General features: G+C 35.6%; 1 long non-coding RNA gene across 3 annotated transcripts; it reads right to left on the minus strand.

Annotated features, from left to right (window-relative positions):
• Nucleotides 1-712: 712 nt before the first annotated feature.
• On the minus strand, nt 713-17,743 carry LOC135299932 (uncharacterized). Of its 3 annotated transcripts, XR_010361774.1 has the most exons (6): nt 17,695-17,743; nt 15,240-15,417; nt 13,890-13,962; nt 10,646-10,706; nt 3,719-3,760; nt 713-763 (listed from the first exon to the last, which is right to left on the minus strand). It is a non-coding gene; the product is annotated as an uncharacterized LOC135299932 (long non-coding RNA). The 3 variants fall into 3 exon arrangements; XR_010361772.1 differs by lacking the exons at nt 713-763; nt 3,719-3,760 and adding an exon at nt 8,985-9,080; XR_010361773.1 differs by lacking the exons at nt 713-763; nt 3,719-3,760; nt 13,890-13,962 and adding an exon at nt 8,985-9,080.
• Nucleotides 17,744-18,027: the final 284 nt, after the last annotated feature.

The raw sequence follows: 18,027 nt of genomic DNA on the forward strand, positions 1-18,027 counted from the left end.
GTATCTGAGTTTTTACTTCTGTCACTGATGTACAAAATTGCAAATTGTCAGTGAAACTAAAGTAGGACTAGAATCACAACCTTCTCCTGTGGTGGGTGTTGCGGACTGCTTCAGGCTAACGTATTTTGAGACTTTATTGTTGAAAGAAGAACCACAATAACTTTTAAAATCACTTTCTGACTAATAATCTGAAAGACCAGTGATTTTCAAGGTCACATGCTCCAGATTTTATAACACAATTTTCAGGATTTCAAATAATACCATTAGAGAAAAAACAAAACCAAACACAAGTAAATAAACAAAAATCAAGCCAAGACTTGAAACTAGTCTCTTCTTCCCCCCCCCGCCAAATCCTTTCTAAGAAAAATTAGGATTTCTTTTTGCCTTACAGTTGGCACCCCAGCACTTTCCATTCAAACCACTCTACTTTCAGGCATGAATTACATCTACAGCTTAGACAACTCTTCAGCAGCACATTTAAGATTAAAAACATGAGTGTTCTCATTTTAAAAATATAAGTATTTGCTTACACTTCCTTATATTGTCAAGGAACAGTCTTTTTTGGAAATTCATACTTTCATTATAGCTAACAAAAGGATAGGTAAACTGATGAAAATTTTTCACCTTAACAAGTCATTCCTTCTCCTCCCAGACAAGGCAGCTGCATCACCTGGTGACCATAACCTTTCTCAGAGAGATGAACAATCTTACCACAGGTTTCCTTCCGGTACTTATGACACAACTACAAATCCACAGGGTTGTTCTGGAAGTTTAGCAGAGGGACTACATTGTTTGTAGAGGGACTACATTGAAGGTGATCAGTTTTAATTAAATGAAAAGTAACTTTAGATATGAATTTTGTGTCACTTATGCAATGTTGCTTTCAAAATGTGTGTGGTAGGTAAGGCCATGAATTTATTGTTAGCACTGTTGAAATAATGAGAGTTTAATTATTCCTAGTCCAGACAAAGTATGATAATACAGTGAGGAATTTGGATGCATATTTCTTTGTTTCTAACCCCTTTTCTGCTGCTGTGATCCCTTTTCTTCCTTTCCCTGGAGCCCGAGGTCAGGGGATTCCTGGTGGTGCTGTCAGTGAGGGTAGCATATGGAGGAATACTGGGTTGTTTATGTCATCAGTTTCTTCTTTTTCCCTCCAGCATCCATTCAGGGTAATTTTAATGTTTTTTAATGTACTTTTACACCTTCTTCTTTCTTCCTTGATCTGAAGCTCCATGTAACTTTTGACTTTGCTACACATATTGCCTTGTATTTTTGTTAGATACTAGTTCTTCATTCTCTTTGTTGCCCCTAAAACCAGATTTTTTCCAGCTCAGGGCTGGCTGCATTTCCTTAGGGAATCATGGATGAGTTGTTTATGGGTATAAAGTGTCTATGCCTCTTCCCCATCTCCATCTTGCCTTATGGCCCATTTCTAGATACAGATATTATGTGCTGCTGGACTGTGTGGTTACAGCAGCCAGGTACTTTATTTACTGCTAACATTCTTTTGTTGTAGTTTTTAAAATGTTATTTTTTATTTAATTTTATCACAGAGTAATGTCTGAGATGTTATGAAAGGTATATGCTATAGGAAATAATTAATGTGTCTTAAGTGTTTTGATCATTTAGTTTCAAAACAGACATGATCAAAGTAACCTCTAACCTGGAGGTGGTTTTACATTTTAGTAAAGAATCTGGGTATGTAAATTTGGATTTACGGTTAAACACCCTAATGAAAGTAGCATGATCTTCAGAGTCTGAATACAGGCTATTCCTATGTTACCCTGTCTCAGTGTCTTAGATGACTCTGGGCTTATTTTGTGTCATGACCAATAACTGTTCTCAGTTGTGGGCCCTGACTTGCCCATTAATGATAGCATTCCTTTCCAGAGGTTATGCACGTCTCAAAGTAATTGCTTTTGCAATTACTCTTGGGCTATTTTAAAGGATTGAGACTCGTTTCCAAAGAGAAAAATCAGGTAATTTTGAAGCGGGCAGTGGATTCAAGGTTGAATGAGAGCAACTAATGAAGATAATTAAAGACAATTTTTTTTTTCTTTGATGGTTTCAGGAGAATTTAACATTAAAAAAAGAGTAGAAAACTATGTAGATATACTGGGAAGCAAAACTCCATTGTAGTTTTCAATACTATGGAGCCAATACACTTTTCCAACTTCCTGTCATTTAAAATGGTGACACATATTTTACAAAATCATGTGCATTTTCCTGCAGAGTTACCTGTGTATCCATGGATCATTTAGCCTGCTTGCTGTAGATGGAAAAACACTGTCTTTTATCTTCAATAAGTTGTCTTAAACATGGTGGTAACCTTACCTGTGCATCAGTAGGCGATGATGACCCAGCCATAGAAATTGTCTGTCTCACCCTTTCTCTGTCAAGAGACTTTTGACAGGAACATAATATTCCCTTCAAAATCGGTTTGTTCCTTTGCCTTTTTTTCAAATATTCCATTTATTTGATTCTCCTTCTTCCAAACAGTCTTGAGCCCCACAGATTGATTAGATCCTAATTCTTTTGGCATGCTGTCAACTTGTCCTAGTCAGAATAACTATTAGGCCTGTGCTTTTGCTACTCCTCTGCAATTTTGTTTCCTTTTCTGTGCTTCACGTCTTTTCTTTGTGATTTTCACCTATTTTGCCTGAAGCTGTCTTCTGACAATATGCTACCACCTCTCTCTGTGAATTTGTTTTTTGCCTGCCCAAGTAATTTATTTATGTGTTAGCTTCCTCTTCACCATTATCCAGGCTGTTTGACTTTCTGTGAATTGCTTTTCAGAGTGCCTCCAATCCCTAGTATGTTATTAACAATTTGAAACAGAAGGGCTTTTGAAGCTTCTAATGCAACAACTTAATCATGCTGATGGTGTGTTTTTTAATGACTGAAATGCCTCATGTGCTCACACTGAGAGAACACCTTGCACGTGCCTCCAGCATCCAGGGTAAAGAGCACAGACTTCAGTAAGATTTAGGTTTTTTCCTTGGCAGTTAAATGACATATTTAGATTACATGACAAATTGAATAAAAATCAGCCTTTAGAATATTGTGTTTTGCTCCTATATTTTCATTTTATGTATTGGGGCATGCACACACATACACACACAAAACAAGTTAGAAAATAAAACCAAAAAAACAAAACCATATGACACTCTGTTCAATTGAAACAGCCCTTCAAAGCCTGGTATTTGGATGTGACAGAAATTTCATCCCATGGCTTGTCCCTAAACTCCAGAAATAAATGGAGAATCATATACAATCCAGGAAAGGGTTTCTGTTCTTTTTCATTAGTTCCTCTGTAGAAAGAAAGGCTGATGAAGGCAGACAGTAGAAATTCAACAGCAGCAAGATCAAAACAACCCTATCTTTATTCCCCCTGCACCTCACAGAAACTGAAATGCCAACATTGTATGGAATTGCTCACTCTAACATACATAATATGTTGATGGCATGCTAATTATGATTTCCTGGAAAACTGATGTTCCTGAATTCCTTAGGCTTTTTGTTACCAGAAATTCTAGTTACTAGCTGTCATCTGGAGTTTGGTTTTTGTTTTGTTTTGCTTAAAAAGGAAAACAAACTGGTGGGAGTCAGATTTCATGTGTGCTACTTTTCATGTAGAAACCATCTAAGAACCCACACATGGGAACATAATTTTAAACAATATTGGTAAGATTTGTATGGGCTTTTTCCAGCTTACCTATAAAGGGATTCGTCTGGGCCAGATGCTCTCTTTGTAATCCTGGTAAAGAAAATGAACAAAAAGTAATTTCATCTTCTGTATTTTGTTTTTCCTCTGTGGAATATGTCTGGAGAGACAGGAAAGGCTTGACCCTGTGGCAGGTGCTGGCCCAAAGCTGTAGATCATGAGACCAAACTCCTTAGAAGGCAACAGCCTGATGCAGACAAGAAATGTTTCCTGCAGCTTTGAAAAAAACATTTTTTATGAATCCTGTGTGAAAATATTTCTGACATATTGATTTTACCGATCAGGTCGTGAAAGATTATGTCCATTATTGTTGCATAAAAGGGTGAGAGCAATGTTTATCTCTCTCCATCGCCCTTTCAGGGATCTCTGTGTCTATCTGACAAACAGCAGTAGCAGCCAAGTGCCCAGACATTCATCGTGGAGTCTCCAGGGAGTTTTGGTCATTTGTCTTGAATATAGACTTCACTAAAATCTGTTGTATCTTTGTCACCTCCACGCTGGGCCCTAAAGTACTTTCTGCAGAGCTTATTGCATGGGGAACATTAAATTAGAACTCTATAAACTTAATTTACTCCCAGTGCTTCATTTGCTTCCATGTGTAATTCTTGATATTGATTTTAACTTATACTTAACTTTTATGGTGATAGTCATGCGTACTTAAGAGGCTGCTGCTTCTTCTCTGCTGTGAAACCTGACCTGACTATTAGATTTTAACCATTGGAAACAGGAAGGTTCCTTTCTCTGGAAGACATGTAAAGTATTAACATAGTAAATTGAAGCTCTCAAGACATTCTGCATAGCCTGTCTTCTGAGGTTTATATAGTGGAACTGGAAGACATCTGTAAAATGACAACCATTACTGGACTGATTTATTTATTTATTTATTCCTTTATCAATATTAGATTTTACTATTGAGAAATGTATTTTAATATGTATTCTCATGAATACACATGGATTTTACAACACACAGAAGACAGCAGACAAAAAAGCACCACTATTGCCTGTTCATGCTCAATCATTCCTCCTCCTGATGACAGTACGAAGAGAACAGTTGCAATGACCCTTTAATGACTTTCATCTATAGGCTTTAACTTTTCAAGCATATTTTGGAAGTTTCTTCATGTTGGCAATGTTAATACTTTGGTTTTCCTTCTAATTTTTTTTTCCAAAATTTAGTGTAGACATTGTTCAGACATGTTTTGATTCTGATAACTTTTAAAGTCATTTGATATGGATTTGACTCCATTCAAAGATTATTTTTGTAATCATCTTTCTTCAAACGAAAATTTAATTTTCTATTTTTAGAATGCAGACCACTGTGTGCCATTTAGGTGCCATCTGATGTTGAGCTTTAGCTCCAGAAGAGGAGTACAGTGCATAATGGGTGATTTTCTGGATCACAAGTAGGGAACTGGTGACCCTTGAGTCAGGTAGAATTAATTGATGTGGTATCCTCGTGCACATATTTAACTCAGATTAAGAGTAAGAGCAGTCCGTCTTCTTTCAGTCCCAGGTAGATTCCTAATGAAATTCTGGGGCTTATTTGGAACTTTGCTGGGGTTTTCTGAGACACATGACTCTTAGGAGAACAGTCAGACCTGCAAATTTCCCAGTAGTTGAATTTTTAAATGATGTATGTACTTCAGATGAAGTTATTACCAAGTGGTAAATGTTTTAAAGTTTTCAGATATTTTCATTATGAATCATGTTAGACCTATTGCTGTCAAACATAGATTGGCTTAAAATGTCAAAAGGAACCTGAACATATAAAAAGACTGACATACAGTTGTGATTTATGATTTAAAGATGAATGAATAAATCATGAGTGAGATTTTCATGACAAAATAAGTGAAAACTCTTTCTAGTAGAGAAAGCAGATATTGAGTAAATGTGGGTAAATACAAAAATTACGATAATTTCTGTATGGTAATGCATGGTAAATATTATAATCTCAAAGTCTGGAGAATAATTATCAAAATATTAAAGTGAATATATATTTCTGTAGAATGTTGTGAAATTGTTGTAGCGATAAATTATGACTACAACATAAAACAACAACAGAGAGAACAACAAAACAGAGAGATTCCATGCTTCCTTCAGAGGCAGCTCTTGAATCAGACAATCTTAAGGCTGCAAGGGAAAATGGGGAAGGCCAGAAAACTTCCCTCCAACACTGCCTAATATTATTAATGAAAATTAGATATTCCTCAGGCATTTTTTTAATTAGTGTAAGTCAGCATTGGCTGTTTGGTAAAAAAAAATTCTGCTGAGGTATGCTGCTGTAGTAGTAGTTGGTTTCTGGGAGGCAGGAAGATTTCCAGCTGCATTATGACTTTTCCTTTTCCAGAAACTCGTTGGGGCTGCAAAGGAGTGTCCCCATCCACTGCAGTAACCTTTCTTAGTTTGTGCTATAACTGGTAAGATTTTTGGCATGTGTGTGAATGAAACATAGGAAGTAAAAATGAAAAGCATATTCAATACTTAATAATGTTAAGACAGCCAATACTTCATTAGAAAAAATATGCAGCTGTAACAAGAAGATTCAAAGCATTATAGAAAAAGCAGCAGAGAGAAAATGTAATTAAAACTCTATAACAGTTTCTTTTCTGACATTGTTTTCACTTTTCTGCAATTTTGACGTTTTCTGTCTTTATTCTCTTCTCAAAATTACTTTTTTATTACGGTAAGCATTAAATACAGATAAGGAATTGAAATTTGTGAGTAAAGGGAATGAATAGAGAAATGGTAAAAAAACCAAAGTAATAAGAAGGCAAAAAAGTACATAAAATTCTGGAACATTGTTTTTCATAATGCTGGGGTGTTTTTCTTCTTGTTTCTAAAAATTTGTGCTTAAAATGTTCTAGTAACCATTGGTTCACTCCTTTCCAAAAGACTGGAGAGGTCTTTCTATTGTTGCAAATCAGCCCAGTTCAATGAAGTTAATCTGTTTTTTTATTGCCACAAGTGCTATCTTTAAAATATCCTGTATAGATTAGAAAAACAAACTGCTAAATCTGTACTGCAGTCACAACATCTGTGTTGCCACCTACCCAGCAGACACGGAATTTAAAATTGGGTTTTCCTTATAAAATGATGCACTGAGATTCTTATCCAGGCAATAAAGTAAAGCAAGTAAATTTCACAAAGCAAGAGTCCTGAAGCACACTGAGCAATTTATTTTTAATTTGCCTCTCATTAGCTAATCAAAAAATAGTGGGAATACTGCAAACCCTTACATGGGTGATAAATAGTTCATAAATCAAGATGACCCTTTGGGTTATTTACAGGCAAAACTTATTCAAATCTTGCCTCAAAAATTATGCTTATGCCATTTCAGAGACTGCACTTGCCAAAACATCAGCTGAAGTGAGAAGCTGCTCTTGGTGTAACTGGAGCTGCTGAGTGCCTGAGCGAATCCCAGATTAAAGTGAGTTGTAAATGATAATTGTGGTTGATGGGTGGATTTTTCTGCTACATGTGAGTCATGAATGGAGAGCCCCAAGGTGGTGGAGCTTATTAGAAATCCAAGAATATGAGAAAAATGTAGAAAAATTATCAGGTTTTGGGGAAAGAGGCAAGAATTCTCTGCACATAATTGAAAATATATTTAAATTATGGTTTCTAATGAAAGAGCTTTTAAACAGGCCTAGTTAAAATCTGTCTACCAGGAGTGAGAGTACACCAAAAGCTGTGCTGTGCTGTGCTGAGCTGAGGGGACTGTCATTTTGGGTTGGTGTTCTGCCTTGTTTCTACTTGCCATTACTCGTTTTACTTTTTGTGTTGTTGTTCAATTCCTTAAACTGACAGTACACTTCAAATGCCAAATGTCTGAAAAGAAACATAAATATTTCTACTCGCAAATTCCTTATTGAGAGGTAGGACATGTTTCAAAGTTTGAGGATTTCTGATATGTTGTTTGCATTGTGGTGTGAGAGGCTGGATAAAGGGTTAGCACTGCTGATTTTCTTATACAACCCATTTTACCTATCTGACTTTTAATTTACATTTCTAAAAATCAGATATTGTATTTCTTCTGTACCACCCAAAGCTGTCTTTAGTCTTGGTTAGTGCTTGCCAATAATTTATCTACCATTGGACATAAATGGTAATTTCTGAAGCACCTTCAATAAAGTAAAATACAACATTACTTAATATTTACAAATATTATTATTAGTTTATTTATGCTGTTACAACACAAGCAGAAATATGGGAGTAAATGTCTTTGTTATCATCAATTACATACATCAGAATTCCTGAGGTAACTTGCAGGACACAAAGGGAAATACTGAGAACCCCCACAGTTCTCACAGACTAATCCAAAAGATAAGCATTAGAGGAAGTGCAGGACTGCCAGTGAATGCAACACAAAGGACACAGTAGGATTTCATTATGGAGAAAAATGGCATAAGGTGCATGCAATAAGCAGAGGATTAGAAAAGGACATCGTAGACTAGATCTTAGCTATAGCAACAATTCAACAAAGGAGATATTTCACTCAGATCTACTGAGAAGATATTTTTAATCACCTTTTGACACAAGACTTAATTTTTAAGATCAATGCAATGTTAAGGTTTAATGCAGTCAGGTACAAAGTATGACATTATTGAAAAGCAGGGAAAATGTGATTATGCTTGCTAAAATGAATCACTTTAGTTAAAGAAATTTTGGGTATTTTTAAAAGTGGCCTAAGACATTGTTTAAAGAAATGTTAAGTATTTAAAATTCTTGTTAAAGAGAATAAATCTGAGGAATGAAAATAATACTACTGATCTCCTGAAAATACAGCTTTACTCATTTATAACACTTGGTTTAAAAACAGAATGTAAATTCTATGTTCCTTAACACGATAACTTGGCTAAAAAGGTAGTTATTAATAACATATGAATTTGTAAGGAAATTCTTCCCCTCCTTTCCAGAATTGCATTTAAGTGGTTTAACATGATTCATTTGCTAGTACTATTTGTTAGGGAAGGTGCTGAAAGCAAAGGTTGCGTAAACAATTTGCTCTTGATCATTTTTGATGTTGAAGTACTTCTCTAAGAGCCATTTAAATCTGCCAGCTCTGTGTGTTCCTCCATTTTCTCATTTTTCAGAAGTATGAGTGGATAATGAAACTACATAATGAAAAAAAAATCCACAGTGTTAACAGCTAGAAATGCTTATTGCAAATACAAAGAGGAAACATGTTGTCCATTTGATTTATTGTTGCAAATATATGCAATGGAAAGCATAAGTGTTTCTAATACATAAATTACCTTCTTCCTGTGAGGCTTTCTTCTGTGGCACTACCCCTGATGTATCACCAAGCATTCAAGACACCAGTTCTGTTGAAGTCCATTTAAAATTCCACTTCCTATAGTGCATTTCACTATTATAGCAAAAGTCTTTACTCCCAAGAGTGAGCACTGTAATACATTTTTGTTATGTAATTGTCCACAGCCTGGAGAGCACCTGTTAGCCAAATCTGATTTAGTACAATGCTGCTATGACTGGTAAAATGCAACACTGTTGAGTAAAGTAGTTAGGAAGTGAAGTTTGTTTTAATTTGTGTATGTGGGTGTGAGATTTTACAATAGTACACTTTGATGATATTCTTTTCTTCTGTTGCAAATCTCACTCTGTATTATAGCAAAGACGCAAAGACTCATTTTTGGTTTGCAATGCATTTTACAACACCAATCTTTCCATAGAAAGGAAATGTTAGAATAACATCAGTTATTCTGTGAAATCCCACAGACCCCACTAACACTCTTGTGGTCAAACTGCATCCAGCACTTGGATCATTATTACATCTAGCACCTTTTCTGAAACCTGCATCTTGAAAGTTTTATTGGTAAATGTTTCTCAAGATTATCATGTACAATTGCAATAATTGCATTTGCTACTTCACAACATACCCACAGTGTAATTACTGGTGTAATTTCATAACACAGTCTAAAGGGTTTTTATATCATTCAAGATCCTTTCTGTTAAGCTCCTCTAAATTGTCATGCTTGAATGAAAAATTTAATATCATTCATTCTGAGTTGTCACATATTTAAGACATATAAGCAGATGTCATTTAAGTGCAGAGATGTCAGAATAATTATTAGGAAGTCTGGAATACCACTTTTTTTAAAATAAGAAAATGTTTCTGCTGGATAATCTTTCAAACAGAATATTAAACAAAGGTCTTTCAGGACAGAATATAGGATTCCTGTTCATGTTTTTACACAGGTAAAAAAGAGCTTCTCCATCTCAGAGCTGTGTTTATGTAAAAAGATGTTAACAAACAGCAAGCACCCCCTGTTTTGCAGCTAAAAGAAAAAAAAACAACAACACACCAAAAAAACCGAAAAAACCCACTCATATGTTATAGTTTTGGCAAGCTCCTAAATAAAGGGAATTAAGTTTATACATTTGAAAACTCAAATTACCATTTTTTCTAAGTCTGTTGATCTTTATGACCTTGTTTGTGCTAAATATGGGACTATCTGCAAGGGACGGCATAATTTTATACTCTATGGGCTTAAATTAAATGCCAGAGAGCTTCAAAAGCCATTTTAATTGCTAAAATGAAAAGATGACACACATCAAAGCATCTTTATTTTTTTCACATCGATGCCTACATAGCTTTTTAGTATCCATTTGGAGCTGTTACTTAGGCTTCATCCTTATTATGGCATCCCTGTATTGTCTTATTTTTTAAAGACTGTTTAAAACATCACAGTTTCAGGAGGAAAGAGAAATTGAGGATTGAAATTGGCTTTCAATCACTGCGATATCTGGGTTTACATGATGCTTTTTCATTCCTGTTTTTCTCCCTTTCCTTCCAAGTCTGTGTATTCCTTGGACTGGAGACCCAGTGGTGCTTTCTGCTCAAGCCCAGGGTCTAATGCCCGGGATATGCCCCAAAAAGAAGCATGGTCAGGCACTCACCTCATGCACAGTGCCAGAGGATCCCAGCCATGGTACCACATGTACCTTGTTTAGCAAGAGTCTGTAAATGGAAATTTGTACAAAATTATGCAGACTTAATAACCTCTACCTGAGCGTCTTGAAGTTCTCTTGTTAGCAGACAAAATAAAAACTATTGTCTCTGAATTCCCAGTGCACTACATTTACAAGAGATCCTCTTGGAACAGATGAAGTAATGCCCAAATTCTTTATAAATTTCAAAAATGTCAAAGATTCTTTGGAAAGCTTTTCAGCATCTTTCCAAATTTAGTATTATAATCTCTTTGTGTATGTGTGCATATGCATAAATAAAAATAAATTTTCAAAAGAGCTATGCATTACTGTCAGTAATGTGGTTATGAAGATTCAAATATTACTTAGGACAAAGAGAAAGACCAAACTTATTTTTACCCAGAATTCTCACTAGTTATAAGAGATGTGATTAGCTTTTCCTCAGTTTTTTTTTTTTTTTTTTTTTTTTTTGGTCAAACTTAATTATTACTTTAGTTTATTTGGCCCTTTTTGCTTTTATTGTGACCAAACCAGTGCTGGCAATAAGGATTTTTTGGCTATTGTTGTACAGTATTTGCACAACATCAAGATGTTTTACTTTTTGAGCTGCCTCTGACAGGGAGTTCCTAGGGATGCACAAGAAGCTGGGAGGGGACACAGCCAGAACAGCTGACCCCAGAGAGAAATTAAAAACTGCTAAAACCCCAAATTATCAAATTAGCATGTAAAAAAAATGAGGAAAGAAGCACTAAAGCCTTTGTATGAATGAGAAGGAAGTCAAAGATAATTTATGTACTGGCTAAAGCAGAAATGTTTCCAGTAGGACAATAATCCTGGCAATTTGCTAAAATAGTTAATGGAAAATAGCTAATTGAAAAACAGTAGGCAACAGTATTCAGCACAATTATAAATCATATTCAAACATCCAGACAACTACAACATAAAAATATACATAACTGGAATTTTTAATAAAAATAACTAATTTCTTTATTTACAGGAAGGAGAAAGCATAGTCCAGTCAGATGAAGACTTTTAAGCTTGACCTCAAAAGTATGCAAAACTTTACAGCTTTTTACAGTAAAGTGAGATAAAATTCTCCATCAGTTTATAAAATATGGTGGCTGGTTTACTAAGTAAGGTGTTGTAGATGTCACTTATTCTGATCTTATTCTGACCTACTCTGACCTTAGCAAAGTTTCTAATTTGGTGGCTAAATGGTAAATTATTAGTTAACCTGGAGGAAAAGGTTGTTATGGAAATAGCTTTATTAAGGGTAAAAAATTAGAGAAAGCATTAGCTTTTGTTGAAAGGGAAATTAGAGAATAGGGAGAGAATTAATATCATTAATTATATTCTTCCAGGAACAGCCTTAGGTCTTATCTATAAAAAACCCCAAAACTATCAATAATTATCCACACAAAAGTCAATGCCATTCTCCAGTTGCATGTATAATAAATACATTTTGAGATATCTTCTTAATCTACTCAAGGTTATGAAAGGATTTACTTTGTTGTTTATTTAACAACAAAGGTTATTGATGACCTTTACTATTTTTCTCTTAAAGTTCATAAAATTTGAGAGAAGAAACAAGAAAACTATAAGTAGCTTAAACATGGAACAATCAATCCTTCCTTAGAGCCTCTCAGCTCACTGGCATAAGACAGTGATTGTGTTTATGTTAAAAATATTTCTTTATGCATTTGCAAATGTATAATAAGGCAATTTCATGTGTCATGTTTCAGTACTAATGATTTAGTTTTCTATGTGGACTTGAAGCTAAGATGATTAAAACCTGAATGAGATTAATACACTTGAGATGGTATGAGCCTTTAATGTTTGGATGTTTGCACACAGTGGATCAGACAGCTGATAACAGATATAAAGAAAGAGTTGGATGATCCACATAAATGAATGCACAATACTGCAGTCCATCACCCTTTTCAGTTCAAGATCATTAAGAACATGGGGAAAAATTGTTTTCCATCTAAAACCAGTGGAGTGGATGAGGAGTTTGATTCTTTCTCATTTACATTCACCATGTTTTCAGGGTCAGCTTGGCTTTTTCATTCTTCAAGCAGATGCTGCAAAGTAAATATTATGTAAGCCTTCATGACATGTACTGTAAATTCCATTCTGACAGGAGAAGGGTGAGTTATGTGTTACAGAACAACAAGCATCAAAATTGTTTTAACTGCATCTATTTCTGTAATTGCCAGTATTACAGACACTTTCACAATCTCCCTATACAAAATGGTTGGAAACCATATATGGTAACTATATTAATGAACTGATGAAAAAGAGAAGACATAACAATACCAAGAGAGTATCAGAGACATCTTCGGGTGTCAGGCTGGCTAAACACATGGAGCTGACTAATTGAAGCCTGATAGATTTTAGCATGTTATTGTTAATGAAGTGTACAGCTACACTGTGAAATGCATCTTCTCTCTCTCCCACCTCAAAATTTGAAATGGAAAAGAAAGTAACCATGACTGGAAGAAGATTATCTGTGCAGGAGTCTGAAGTGATGAATTTATGAAGATGGATGTCAAATAGAGCGAGTACAGTAGTAGTAGTTGGGAATACAGGATTGTCCCTGAGAGGACGGGTGGAAGTTGAAGGAAAATGTACATACTAAAACATATTGCCAGCAGCAGTGCAGGTAACATCTGCATGAGATTTAATTCTGGGTGTAAATTTTTCGCAAAACTCCTGCTTTCCATTTCACCTGTGAAGAGGATCCTTCTGCCAGGTGCCTTTTTGTAGTGACAAAAGATAATTAACTTTTGCATTGTATTTTACTTTTTTACACACAGAGTTTCTCAATCCATTCTGCCAGTTCTTCAATATCAAGAACTTGCAGTCTTTATAAATGTATTTAATGTCCAGTATGTCAGAAAGAGAATGCATAGGATATTTAACAGAAAAATACTCACTATCTGAGCTTTCCTGGCCACGCGAATTGAGGAAAATGGAAAATTATGTGCATTTAGTGTGGAGGAGGCAGACTACCCTTTCCTGAAGATGTTCAGCTGGCTTCCTTAGGATGAGGAGAGTTTTTGATGAAGAAAACACGTCATTTTTCAATTGTCTATTCTTCAAAGTTCATCTGTGGCTTCATATAACAGCACTGCACAGGATATAGTGCTGATTCACATTCCCACAAGAAAAGCACTCAGAAAAAAACAAACTCCTAAGTGCCTTTTGGGTATACCTTGGGGTGGCAGCAGCATTGTGAGCGCTCCCCACACAAACCATGGCCTTTCCCCTTCTTCACTGATTTGCTCCTAGGAAAAAAACTTCTGTTATGAAATGCCTTTGTGAAGGTGTAAAAAGAAGTCTATTTCCTTTACTCACTTCGGCTGTTTGAGCACAAATCCTTGAAACCTAAGCTAAAACACATGCAGAAAGATGCTACTTGCTTTTGCTCTCTGATATCAAAGTTAACTGATTTACTGACATTGAGGAAAATGAATCACAATCTTTTAAAAGGAAAGGATAGGTAACCTGTCCAGTCCCACACTGCTGGCTGGCAGGATTCTACCCAGTCCCACTGTGCTGCCTGATAACACTTGTTAACACAGACTTACATATCTTAAACCCTCCCAGAAGTATGAGCCTACGCGGTATGTGAGCACTGTTTGAAGCAATTCTTAAACACAGGTTGTGTTTGCATGCACTATAAAAGATTTTCATCATCAGGATGATGACACTTTATTGTCAATTATGTATCTTTCTGCTTAGCTGCATTCCTGCTGAATTTTATTTTAATACAGAAATGAGCTATAGTCAATAACTTGTCAAATTATTTATTCCTAATGGACTAAGAAAATTCTAGCCAAAGGATTTTGACATTACTCTTTGAATAAATTATCTGAAATACATATTTCTATTATTTGACCAGCTCTCTAGATTATTAAATAATATTCAGTGAATAATTTATTCAACATTTTTCCTGTCAATCTCTGAATAATTTACTCATGAATACATTATTTTTATTATTTAGCCAAGTATATTTCCAGCATCTGTGTCAATGTCTTTGTTGTGTGAAAGCATGGAGATCTCTGGAAAGGGAGATAAACTTTTAACTAGCATAACTTAACTTCTTTGTATTAAGCATTTTTATATACCCAAGTGCATAATTAAATGAATCCATTTTTATCTCTCTTAGTTTAATGAGTAGTTTTCTGCAAGTCTTTAACTCAATGATCCCTACTATTTTTATTGAAAACCTTGCACTGTTGCTATCCTGCCCATTTGTTTTATTCAAGTCCCCAACACCATTCAGAAAACTTTGGTTACTTTAATTTGTGTGCCGAATATATATAATGAGGTAAATATTTACATTGCTTGCCTTTTTCTGTTAACCCAGGTATTTTGAACATAATATTTACATGAATACACAGTGAATAAATGCAGGTCTGTGATATACAAACACAAGTGAAAAGGAATGAGCTGTTAAAAATACAGCTCTGACAGAGGAAGAGAAGTGAGACAATTGCAAGGAAAGACTGAAGAGGCAGGCCAACTAAAGTTGTGTTGTGGAATATCTGTATCTACTTACCAGATAGAAAAATGTTCCAATCATCTACACTGAAACAATGATGAAATTAAATGGTTTGAAAATGAACAATCCTCCTCCTACAGCACCCATTCTGCAGTTCCCATGCTGGGGATGTGAACATGAGGTGAATTTGGGGATCTTATGGCTGCAGCACAGTGACACCTATTCCTCTTCCCTCCTGAGTCAGAATGGGAAAGTAAGACCTGCTTTGATTACTTTGCAGCTCAAACAGCATTTTATAATTTCACTACCTAGCCATTTGGGATGGAAAGTAATTTTGAATACGTGACTCATGGCTCTCAAGAATGTAAAGGCAAACTGGAGAGCAGGGCTAGTAGCTAAAACCAAAATCTAGATCTTGTTTCACTTCCAGTTTAGCAATTGCTTTTAAAAGGATCTGATCCAGAGACCAGAGCTAGCATATACTGAGATACCCTGGACGTGAATGAGATGAGCAATAAATCTTAATTTCTAGCAGTAAATTCCAGTGAGTCTGAAACTATGTCCACTGGTCAATACATAATGCATAGAGATGCATAGCAAGAATTTAAGCCTCTCCAAATTTCACCTCATTTCCACATTTAGGAAGACAGGTCTCAGTTTTTACTTGCAAATTGCCAAGAACCAGGAGTTTGGCTAATTGCCAAAGGTCCTTCCTGAAATTATTGAACCTCATTGATAGCTTCAGTTCTGACAGCAATATTCCTTGACTTTTAGGCATGCTAAGAAGTAGCCTGGTTTGGATATATGAGTACCTAACCCCAGAATTTTAATGGCATCTGGGGGCTTTTAGGGTAACATCTGCAGCTCTGAACAGTACTGGATACCACCTTGCTACTGAAAGAGTAATATTGTCTTCATGTAGACTAAATAACTAAGGATTTACCCAAAAAGTATGATTCGTAACTGGATTTTAGCACCTAAAGTAGGTGACTGGAGAGAAACCTGGAGTTGCTGCTGTGCATTTGAAACCTAGGGTCAGGTCTGTATTTTCTTTTAAAATGGAAGGGAAGTGTTGTTACCATTGCTTGGCTTAGTTTGAGGGATATTTTCAATTAAAGGCCTGGGGATCTAGGCCTCTATTACCAAGTTTGAACCTTTCTACCTGCTGTTCAAGAGGCTGACATAACCATGGTGTATAGACTGCTCTCTCCAAGGAAAGAAGAAGCAGGAGGTGTGTTTTAGAGAAACGGGGGAGGCTATCACCATTATTTCCATTTCAATCCTTGGGCAGGCTAATGCCAACTGTATAAAAATTCGGGAATCAAGAGCTGCTGCAAAAGAGGCTAAGACTTCAACAGTTTAGTTAAAATTTCAGGGTTTGGGTGAGGATAGCCATAGATGGGCAGAGCACCCTGATCTGCGTTATGGAGGCAACAAAAAGTGCGGAAAACATGGCCAGGGATGGATGACAGAGTGCAGGCAACGCTCTCCTTATGGCCTGTGCTGGAACATGCCACAGAAAAGCAGAGCAGAAACAAAGGACAAGCCCTATTGTTGTGATTTGTCCACAAAGATGGTTTGTGGAATTATTGTTAGCCTGTGTGTTGTACTGAAAGGAACTAATGTTCTTTTTATGAATATACGTGTGATTCTGTAGAATGTTTCTTTCTTTCACCTACCCTCTCTTCTATTGTTGGGGGAGTTTTCCACCTTTTCTTTAACTATGTCCTAACTTTTGTCACACTGTAATACTTAGCTCTTTTTTCTGCCTTGATTTGTTTTAATTCTTAATGCCTCAAAGGTCATAAGGTTGATTATTGGATTATTCATGGAACCACTGGGTAGGGAAGCTGCAATTTAACAATGAAGAACTTCTGTGAAGTCCAATAAACTTTGTACCTTCTGCTTCTGTAAAATTACCTATAACATCAACTATGGAGGAAAAAAAAGGAATTTTACTTAGTGAGAAAAAAGGAGCTGTTCCAGAATGAAGTAAAGAAATAATTTATTTTATTTTTTGTATTTTATTTTATTTCATTTTCCCTAGTGGCCAGTTTTTCAGAGTAGCCTCTCTGAATAATGATAAAAACATTTTAAATCAACATTCTCTTTCCTATCACTGTTGTTTGGTTTTAGCTACTATGACTTTGTTCACCTTCCTTATAAGGAAAACTATAAAAGCTAATCTTAATACTAGATTTTGCAATGTTTACTGAGTTGCTTTTTAAAAATTTTCTGAGCTTGTAAAAGTATAATTATCGTATCCTAATAATTATAACAGACGACATTTCTCTTCCTCTTCACAGTGTTTGATCTAAACTGAAAATTTCTGATCTTCTTGTCAAAGACAGAGCTGTTTTCTTGGGAATATTTTGAACTTTGATGAAAGTTTTATGACACTCCCAACAAAACATGCTGCTCGTTAAAGTTTTATAGCGAGAGAGCTCTATCTGCATTGTTTTGAAATTGTAAATATCACATAATTGTCATCAATGAGTAGCTGATGAAATACCTGTTCCCTGAAGCTTGTGTCTGCAGACGGGAGTTTGGTCACAGATGAATAGATGCTTTTGCTGTCCCAGGGTTCCAAGACAAGGTTCTTTTCATTCTGTCATTGTGATGCTCCCAAAAGTCAAACCATGATGAAACTGAGGATTTATTTCTAACGTTTTGCAAGGCATTTGCAGAGGAAACAAATTCTGTAGTATTTAAAAATCTTATTCACTTTATCTTTACCCATGAGATACCAGGAGATTAGTGTCCCATTAATTTCCTTCATTCAGTTTTTAGGAGCCAAAACTTACACATCTGTCTTTGGATAGTAATGGATAGCCATGGTGCCTCA

This window comes from Passer domesticus, chromosome 4 (assembly GCF_036417665.1).
Source record: "Passer domesticus isolate bPasDom1 chromosome 4, bPasDom1.hap1, whole genome shotgun sequence".
Classification (NCBI taxonomy): domain Eukaryota; kingdom Metazoa; phylum Chordata; class Aves; order Passeriformes; family Passeridae; genus Passer; species Passer domesticus.